Below are 11,050 nucleotides of genomic sequence, written 5' to 3'. Positions count from 1 at the left end.
ACAGACTGGATTAAGAAAATGTGGCACATATACACCATGGAATACTATGCAGCCATAAAAAAGGATGAGTTTGTGTCCTTTGTAGGGACATGGATGCAGCTGGAAACCATCATTCTCAGCAAACTATCACAAGAACAGAAAACCAAGCACCGCATGTTCTCACTCATAGGTGGGAACTGAACAATGAGATCACTTGGACTCGGGAAGGGGAACATCACACACAGGGGCCTATCATGAGGAGGGGGGAGGGGGAGGAATTGCATTGGGAGTTATACCTGTTGTAAATGATGAATTGATGGGTGCTGACGAGTTGATGGGTGCAGCACACCAACATGGCACAAGTATACATATGTAACAAACCTGCACGCTATGCACATGTACCCTAGAACTTAAAGTATAATAAAAAAATATATACATATGTTTGATTTCTTCCAACTATGTCATTTGCCATGTACTTTATAATGGCTGAGACCTATTTGTCCCCTCTCTGCAAAAACATAAAAATTCATTTCAGGCAATGAAATTCAATTTGTCTTGATAGCAATTCTATAAAAAATAATAATCTGTGCAGCATTCTAATCTCTTTCTACAATGTTATGTTGAGCCTGGGCAACTTTATCTGGCATTTTTCTAGTATTATAAGAGGATAAATGAGAAATAATGCTTCTAGTAAGGCACTTATTAATGATAATGGAAAGTAATTAAAAGCCCAAAGTAAAACCTGGAGGAAGTTTGCTCCAATCCAGAGCACATCAAAATGATTTTCTTTTTTTGTTGTTTAACTTGCTGTGACAGATGGTATTATTAGTTCACTATTAGCCATTTCTTCCCTGACCTTGCTTTCAGTCTTTAGCCCTGGTGCCTCTATTTGCCCAATTACAGTAAAATTGGGCATGGAGATACCAGTAGATCTCCTAATGTTTTTGTCCCTTATTCCCCTCTGTAGCAGCAATCCCACCTCCTTGGGATGTTTAGAGTCCATTACCTCTGCCAGGATGGAAATTCTTTTCTTTGCCTGCTGTGTAAAGGCATGAAAAGCCCAAGGTGACAAGAGGCTTAAATTGGTGGCAGACTTCCTTTCTACCCTGTGAAAATGTTCCCCTTCCTGAGAACCAGAAAGTCTACACTTTTGAGCTAAGATTTGTGAGGAGAGGAAGGGTAAATTCTCCAACTGGGTTAATGAGAATGATGGTGAGGCCACTTACGTACTTAGGTTCCTGGACTTGTGCAGTCTACCTACTGGAGAAAACAACCCCATATACTGTTGATTTAAGCCACATGCTGCATTTTTTCAGGGTGTCATTGGAAGGTTGACACATTAGGTTGGTCTTTAAAGAAGCCCTACCATCATTTCATTAGGCTAGCAGCTTCTATGAATGGACCAGTTGTCATGTGCCCACTGCTGCATCTTATGTGAGTGGGTTCTGTGGTCCAAAGAGAGGCCACACTCCAGTTTACTGGATACTCTGTGAACGTCCAGATAATCATGTTGGATTTATGTAAAGACTGCTTTGCTGCCATCATGTCTAATAGTATACAGTTAACAGAGATAGCTCCTTAACAGATTTTTGAATGACAACCAGTGATAGCCTGCCTCTCTTTTCCTGCTCCTTCCAGTAACAAAATAAGACCTCCTTTTTAAAGACAACATGCGTAGCACTTACTAGTAAAATGAAATATTTGGATGCGAAGGTTGGCAGGGACAGCTAATTTGTTCTGCTCTCCAGTAGAGATAGGAGAAGTACTTGCGGTTGCTTTTCCTGTCAGTCACTTGGGTTCACCAGTCAGTAGGGTCAGTGAGGAACAGGAGGAATTACAGGCCAGGTATTCCTGAACTACCTGCAGCTGTAGTAACTGATCTTCAGAGTGTCTAGAGTGCCAAAGAGTGTCTAGAGAGTAATTTGACTTTTTTTCCTTGCTGCAGTAGCCTTGCCATTATATTGTGGCATAACTCATTAACACTACTTTATTTTTGACAGTCTCTTTTTTTGGAATAAGCTTTTATTTTGAAAAAGATGAGTCAAAACCAAAAGTGCATGTTTAATAAAACATTTGGAATTAGATTTTCATTTCTCTAGAAAACTGATGATAACTGTGTAACTTGCCTAAAATATTTGTTGACATTTAAATATCCACCATGAGGGCCACAGTAACATCACTGACTGCAGCCTCTGCCAACACATGACAAATTAACATTCCCAATTACAGAAAGTGTGAAACATGGCTTTTTATTTAGATCAATTGACTATTATTCTAAATTTGTTTTCCTCATTTTTAATTCAATTTTTCTTGTGCGTGTCCCCAAAATGAGCAAATTAAAAAATAAAAGCATAGCTGTGACTGCGTTGACTCCATTAGAAAAAAAGACCTTTACAAACATCTGGTAATGTCTCATCTTTCAAATTAACAGAAAAGAAACAATAAAAAACAGGATGATTCCAATAATTGTTTGATTGTTCTTATCATTTGTTAAATACAATCAGGGGAAAGCTTGGGGAGTTTTGTCCAGTCAAAGACACACATCTGACATTATTACCAATACCACTGTAAATACATTTAAAATTTAAACAGTGAAGAAAATTTATGTTTGTGGTTATAATCCAAAGACAAATATTGATGGAACATGCATAGCATTGTGGCATATGCCATGTTTTTGGGGAAGTAAGAGATCTATGGATCAACTACAAATATAGCATTGTCTTTAGGCACACATCATCATAATTGCATCCAAATAAGCTTAAATGTTCTACCAGTAAAAACAGAAGCAATGGTTGGCACAAGTTACAAAAGACATTAAATATTACATTATAAATAGACTATAGCTTTGTTTTGGCGACAAATCTGATGTTGAATACAAAAAAGAGTTCAGCATCGCAGTGTGTGTTTTGCTCTTTGTTCCCCATCATCAACTGAATTTGAGAAATGTTCTAGCTTGGGAAACATCATTCTCAGCAAACTGACACAAGAACAGAAAACCAAACACTGCATGTTCTCACAAGTGGGAGTTGAACAATGAGAACACATGGACACAGAGAGGGGAGCATCACACACTGGGCCTGTCGGTGGGTGGGGGTCTAGGGGAGAAATAGCATTAGGAGAAATACCTAATGTAGGTGACGGGTTGATGGGTGCAGCAAACCACCATGACACATGTATACCTATGTAACAAAACTGCGTGTTCTGCAATGTACCCCGAAACTTAAAGTATAATAAGAAAGAAAGAAATTTTCTAGCTTTTGAAGAACTTTTGCAAATTATCCTAAGTGTCCTAACTGAATTTGCTTATCCTTCTATCAGTTCTATTTCCCTTGTTCTTTCTACAGGGTGAGTAACTACTATAATCAGTATGATTCTAAGATTATCATTATTTTGGTTAAACAGGTCCCTTAAGTAAGCCAACAACTTTAACTTGTGCTTGTTCAAGTTTGCATGGAGCCATATCTGATTTTTACCTCATTCAGTGATTTTGATACAAAACCCCTATAAAAATAAAGCCCTTATGTGATAAGTCAAAAACTCCCTAAAGCTTTGTACAGAGTGCATAAGTTTGATATCATGAGTGAAGTTTTATTAAATGTAAGCTCAATGTGAGTATTTCAGGCAAATTGAGTGTTTGTGTGAGTGTTTATCTGTTTCTGAATGATAATCCTGAGAAAATAAAGGAGTTGCTGAAGATGGACAAGTGCAGTTATGGGATGTTTATACTGAGATCAAAAGCCAGACCTTTCACCCAACAGGACAGCCCAGGGTGTGGTGATAAATCAAGAACTGAGGCAATAAAAGCTACAAATGAGGCCCTTTGCCAGAAAAAGCTTGGCTTGAAAGAGGTTGAGATGGGTTTGGTTCTTAGGATATACATTTCTATAGCAATTTAAAAAAAGACACTCAAAGAAAACTGAATGATTTTAGAAAGTAATATGTAGAAGGAAAGAGTGTGTGTGGGCCTTGCTATCTGAAGAAGGCCCACGTGCCATTTAACAGCTGTGTGTGTCCTTTGAAAATGAGGCCAAATGTGTCTACTCTTTCATGTGGTGCAAAGAGCACAGATTTTGGTGTTGAGAGGCTTAGATGGGCTGTTTAAATGTGGTTTGCCATTTACCAATATCCCTCCATTTACAGTTTGCTGTAATAGTTTTTCAGTACACACACACACACATTAGTTATACCATTAACACTTGTGCACTTTACTCATTTGACATTTAATAAATCTATTTATATTATTTCTCCATCAGCCAATACATAATAGATTTATCCTCTCTGATGACAGTACAGAATTCCCCACCTTTAATCAGCCCTCTATGGACAGACATTAAAATAGCTTCCAGTTTCTTGTTGGAGCAGACATTCTGGTTAGTACAGCTTTTCACACATTTACATCCATATGTGTAGGGTAAATTTCTAGAAATGAAATTATTGGGTAAACAGAAAAGTTTCTTTCTGGGAAAATATAGCACAATTACCATTTAAGTGTACACATCCAAGGGTCAGGATCAGCTAGAGACTTTTATACACTGATGGGTGAGTTATAAATTAGTGGGGAATTCTAGGGGTTCACTTTACATTGCTTATAATCTTATAAATTCATTTAACAAATTGCCTTAGGAGGTTGTACATCTCCCAAATAGTACAATCATATAGAGAGGGATTTGAAAGCCTTAATTAGTGAGTCCTGTGAGCAGATTGGAAACAATTTTCTGAGTCAATCCCACTCCAGGAAAGTTCTTCCTAATCCCATGTCTGGGTGGAAATGGATAGGCCAGCATCCAGGCATTTGTTACAATCTGGCTCTTCAGTTCCCGAAAAAGCTTATTTCCCCTGAGCTTGGCTTGCTGATTTCCCAGCACACGGGTCTGCACGAAACAGAAATCACAGATGTGCCAAACTCTGGGCGTCTCACAGGGAGAGACAATGTCAAGCTCACCACTACTACTCCACCTTTGCTCAAAGATCAGGTAAGGGGAATGATATTCAGGGAGGATTGCTTGAGATACATCAGTCTGTCTCCTCCTCAGATAGCCTTGAACATACACATGGATCACACAAAATAACAAGATAATTTTATTCAAGACCTTGCCTTGAAGGATATTTTAAAACTGAATTTCATTTTGCTGTAATATCTATTTAGCCTATTTTGATGTTATGAGAAATGCCCTTATAAAAACCTTAGTGAGGTTTATAGAAAGGATGTTGTGTAGGTCAGTTTATTCATCATATCACAAACTCTCTCTCTCTCTCTTTTATAACAACCATTGGGATAAATTCCTATAGGATCTTAGTATCAAGGAAAGTTGTAATTCATCTGTGCCATTATCCTATTTTTAGTTCTTCGGTATTTCAAATCATTTAAGGTAAAAGTTGTCTGTTTTTATGTAGCTTGCTAGGAAGTTTAGAGCTAAATTTGTGATTAACTCACAGTACGATTTACTTATAGATTCAATTCATCCAATCCAGTAGAAGGAGGCTCCACATTTTTCCGTGGAACTGAGCTAACTCATTGTAAAGAGGATATTACATATGCATTTATGAATAACTAATTCTTTAACTCCAAACAATTCGCACACCCATGTTAAGATATGCACATTTGTTTCAACCTAAAACCCCTCCTTTTAGATCCTCTTTTGGCTTCATTTAGCTTCTTTAGGATAATTTATGCATCTCATCAGGGTGCCACAAAACTGCCCATTTCAATTTTTTTAAATGTTCCTATCTTTGTAAAATGAGAAGTGCTTTGGGTTCCTCAGCTGGTCCTCACTCAACATTAACTTTAATAGAATTCAATTTTTCTTCCAGGTGTGTAGAAGCCATGCTAACCTTGTTAAAAGTTGTACAATCAGAAATTAATATTCTCTTACATCTAATAGATACTAGTTTTTACTTGTATTGCTTTTGCAGCAAAACTGTTTCCCCTCAGATCATAAGAATATTCTAACTTGCTCAATTAATTGCTAGTTTTATCCCAGTACTTCTGTAGGCCATTATAAGATGCTTCCTCATGGTTTAACTGGTTCCTTGTTCGTGCCCTTGTTCGCCAACATTCTTTATTCCTACCTTTAATGTTTCTAATCCTATCAGCTCTTATGATACCTTATAAGTTACCCCAAAACCCCTCTGGAAATTTGTGGAAATAAACATAATCACACAACTAATGTTTATTTGAGCACATGAGAAGTCACCCTGTGAGGAAATAATATTTTCCAGAAATATGTCATCTTAATTGTAACAAATATGAAGTCTAAATTTCTTATACCAATTTTCTTTTTATCATTATACTTAAGTTCTGGGATACATGTGCAGAATGTGCAGGTTTGTTACATAGGTATACATGTGCCATGGTGGTTTGCTGCACCCATCAACCCGTCATCTACATTAGATATTTCTCCTAATGCTATCCCTCCCCTAGTCCCCAATCCCCTGATAGGCCCCGGTGTGTGATGGTCCCCTCCCTGTACCCGTATGTTCTCATTGTTCAGCTCTCATTTATGAGTGAGAATGTGCAGTGTTTGATTTTATTTTCCTGTGTTAGTTTGCTGAGAATGATGGTTTCCAGCTTCCTCCATGTCCCCACAAAGGACATGAACTCATTCTTTTATATGGCTGCATAGCATTCCATGGTGTGTATGTGCCACATTTTGTTTATCCAGTCTGTCATTGATGGACATTTGGGTTGGTTCCAAGTCTTTGCTATTGTAAATAGTGCTGCACTAAACATATGTGTGCATGGGTTTTTATAGTAGAATGATTTATAATCTTTTGGGTATTTACCCAGTAATGGAATTGCTGGGTCAAATGGTATTTCTAGTTCTAGATCCTTGAGGAATCGCCACAGCCTTCCACAATGGTTAAACTAATTTATACTCCCATCAACAGTGTAAAAGTGTTCCTATTTCTCCACCTCCCCTCCCACATCTGTTGTTTCCTGACTTTTTAATGATCGCCATTCTAACTGGTGTGAGATGGTAGATTCAGAATCCATATTGTGGATTCTGAAGGACTCCGATTTCTTGTGCTCTGATGAGTAATTGAATACAATTTTATGTCCTCCAGAGATGAGACAATTTTCAAGTCAAAATATATACAATTAAAATAAGGAGCATTTTGGGGAGAGTCATTTAATCTTGTCTGGTTTTATTTGGAACATAATCAATTAATTAGGAAAGAAAACAACCTCACTGTGATGTTCATGTTAAACACGTTAAACAGGCATTTCATCTTTAGGCATGAGTTATACACTGATGGTAAGAAACCCTGGACAAGGTTGAAAGCAGTCCCATAACTTGTGAAAATCAATAAAAATTATTTTATTTGTGATCTGCAATTTGACATTGATAAACATATAAAACAAAGAAGTTCTGGTTCTAGTGACAGGTGAGAGTTTAGAAATACACACACACACACACACACACACACACACACACACACACACACACACAGAGGAATACTATTCCGCCATAAAAATTGAAACCCTGTCATCTGAAGCAACATGGATGAAACTGGAGGACATTATGTTAAGTGAAATAAGCTGGTAACATAAAGCTCAGCACTGCGTGTTTTCACTCAAATATGGAAGCAAAACTCAGTTTATCTCATGGAAATAAAAAGTAGAATAGGACAAGCCATGGTGGTTCACACCTGTAATCCCAGCTTTTTGGGAATCCAAGGTGGGAGGATGACTCGAGAGTAGGAGTTCAAGACCAGCCTGAGCAACATAGTGAGATCCTGTCTCTATTGAAAAAAAACAAAGATTCTAGAGGCTGGGAAAGGTAGAAGGAAGAGAATATAAGGAGAGATTTGTTAAAAGATACAAAATTTCAGCTAGATAGAAGGAATAAATTCTAGTGTTTTATACCACTCTAGGATGAGTGTAGTTGAAAGTATATGGTTTTAAATAGCTAGGAGGAGGGTAAAGAATATTCTCAACACAAAGATATAAATATTTGAGTTGGTAGGTAAGCTAATTATGCTAATTCATTTACTATACATCATATATATTAAAATATTATTATGGAACTCATAAATATATAATTATTATTTGTCAATAAAAAAATAAAAGAAATGTTCATTGGTCATAGCAATATTCAAAGTAACCCTGTAGGTAAACTTGAGTGTTTATGACCAATTGCAACTTGCAGTATAAGAAGACTGTTGGTGACAGGAAGGCTTCATCAAGTGAAGAAAGGAGACAAATAATTAACATCTGCTAGTCACATTGATCATGGATCACACAAAGTACAAGAGTTCCTTTATCGTGCAGCTGATTGTAAACTAGAAGTCGTCAATAAAATTATAAAGTTTCAACCTGCTGGAAGGTATTAAGATAAAACACTGTGGAACAGAGAGAAAGCAAGCGCCTTCACTTTGGTGAAGACTTCGTTCATATGGACAGGAGAGTTGATCACTTCAGTATTTATTTATTGAATGGTGTAATATACCCCTTCCTATTCAGAGTATGTAAAATTCCTTAGTATATCTTTCTGACCAAATTTCTGTCTTCTCCATTAAATTATGAGTGTCTTGATGGCCCTAGAAGATCTAACCGCTATTCTACTCAGATACATTCAGATCTTTCTTACCCTTTCTTAGTACATATGCCTCAGCTTTGGTGTTTCTTTGTTTCTAAGGACCTATACCTGAGACCCTAGGTTACTAGAGCTGGTTTATGAGCAGCAAAGAGATCCTGAGGTTCCTGCGATGGCACATCCCTCAGGGAGGGCTTCATCAATGACTGAGTTGTGTGGGATTATGCAAGTCCAGATCTCTTGCTCTGAATTGTGGTAAGCTCTGGAATTTAACTTACACTCTAGTGTTATGCAGAATCATGCTGTAACTCTCTTCTTTGGGACTTTGCCTGAAATCACCTTTGCTTGACTTCATCCTCTTTCCTCCTCTGTTTCTTCTACTCCTTTATGAAATTCTCCTGGGAGCACTTCCTTAAGAACTAAATACACAGGAATCCTGTCTCAGAGTCTGCTCCTGGAGAAATTCACAATACCTGGCTTTTAAAATTCATCTTGGTTTTAGCTGGCGTAGTAGGAACTTATCAAATGCTTGTGGAGTGAATAAATGAGAAACTCAGAACATATTTAGATGTGGAAACATGGTGAATATCCAAGAGTTTGACTTTCCTGTGGGTAAATGTGATACACTTCCACCAAATCTTGAGTGTATTCACCATGAGCAGTGTGATAAAGAGGAGCTCTGCTCTTGGTCTGTGTTGGAGGTTTGCCCTGACTGATGTGCTGCAGGTATAAGAAGGAGCTCCAGACAGTCCTTTTGTGGTCAGGTAGCAGGGGGGTGCCTGTTTACTCAGATTATTTGGCTGATGAAGGTGAGAAGATGATGTTAATAAAGTTTGGATATTTCTTCCCAACCAAATCTCATGTTGAATTGTAATCCCCGATGCTGGAGGTGGGGCCTTGTGGGAGGTGATTGGATTATGGAGATGGATCCCTTATGGCTTAGTGCTATCTTCATGATAGTAAGTTCTTGTGAGATACGCTCATTTAAAAGTGTGTAGCACCTCCACCCCCGTGCCCTGACTCTCTCTTTTGCTCCTGCTCCCATCATATGAGACAGCTGCTTCTCCTTCACCTTCTGCCATGATTTTAAGCTTCCTGAAGCCTTCGCAGAAGCAAAGAAGATGCCAGAATTATGCTTCACATAAAACTTGCAGAACTGTGAGCCAACTAAATCTCTTTACTTTATAAATTACCTAGTCTTAGGTATGCTTTCACAGCAATGAAAGAACGGCCTAATACAGATGCCTAACACAAAGGGGTGCTAAGAAAGTGATTTCTAAAAAGGACTGTTTCTGGAGATATTCTGCACAGATGTAGTAAGGAGAGTGAAGCACAAAGGGTTTATCTAAGCTCTACATCATCTGGGCCAGTCTTCTGCTTAATTTTCTTTAAGGACTTCACAGTCCCTTTGGGTTGAAGTCCAAGAGCCTTAGCCTGGCACTGAAGGACTCTAGTGATTTTGGACTGTATAATATCTCTGGCTCCATCTTCCACCACTTCTTCCTTCAGACTCATTCCCCATGATATCTAATGCTGGGTGAAGTCAGTGTCATACTGCTTCTCATATCTGTCTCTGCTCATGCTTTTTGCTCTTTAAAATGGGCTTACCTAATAAATCTACCTTTAAAATTCATCTTGGTCACCTTTTTCCTTATGGATTGGGTGCCCTCATTTACTATCTCACAGCCCTCAGTGCGTACATCTATCATTGGACTCATTTAAAAAATAATTGGCTATGTGTGGGTCTTTCCCATCTAGATTGAGAGCACCTTTTTACTGTATCTTTTTCCTCCTTAAATTCTCACTACCAAGCATAAGGCCAGGACCAGTGTATTCTCAACAATACACTGGTCAAATACATGTTTTAATTGTGTTGATATTTAACTGTATAATCATATTACTCTTCTAACCTCTCATAAATGAAGTGATACAGTGTTACCATTTCCGTATCATATCAGAAGTGGAGAGGTGACTGGGAGAAATAAGACCATATGATCAATAAACAGTGTTTATGGTCTGTAATGACTTGAAATAAAAAGGGGTGCATAAGAACTCCAACTTTAAGCAATGTAAGCTAAGTTAATATATTTACTATAGGTATATTAACTTAATTTACAGACATTTCTCACAGAATTTTCTATCTCCTAGCTATGATAGAAATAGGAAGTAGATAAAGGTCAAGACTAAAATAGCAACAATAACAAAAGCAGGAGAGAAAGATTATATGGCCATCAAACCTTGTTTATGAGGAAACAGAAGGTCCATAGTAGATCAGAACCCAAGGCTAGTTTAGTCTAACAAGAGATGTCTATTGCAATATGGGACATTTGTAAAAATTAGAGTGTTTGAAAGAATCAAGAGATTGGGGGAAAAGTATACCAAAGAAATGAGTGGGAATGTTTTGTGCAATATATGAAATTACTATAGACATAATTCCGTAATAAGGTAGCCATACTAAGGATCTGAATTGACTTAGATTTAAATTAATAACAGTGTTCTCTAGAGCTAGTGTTAACAGAAGTTCTATGGGTTGC

Source organism: Chlorocebus sabaeus, chromosome 27 (genome assembly GCF_047675955.1).
Source record: "Chlorocebus sabaeus isolate Y175 chromosome 27, mChlSab1.0.hap1, whole genome shotgun sequence".
In the NCBI taxonomy this organism is placed as follows: Eukaryota; Metazoa; Chordata; class Mammalia; order Primates; family Cercopithecidae; genus Chlorocebus; species Chlorocebus sabaeus.
This window is presented reverse-complemented; position numbering follows the sequence as displayed.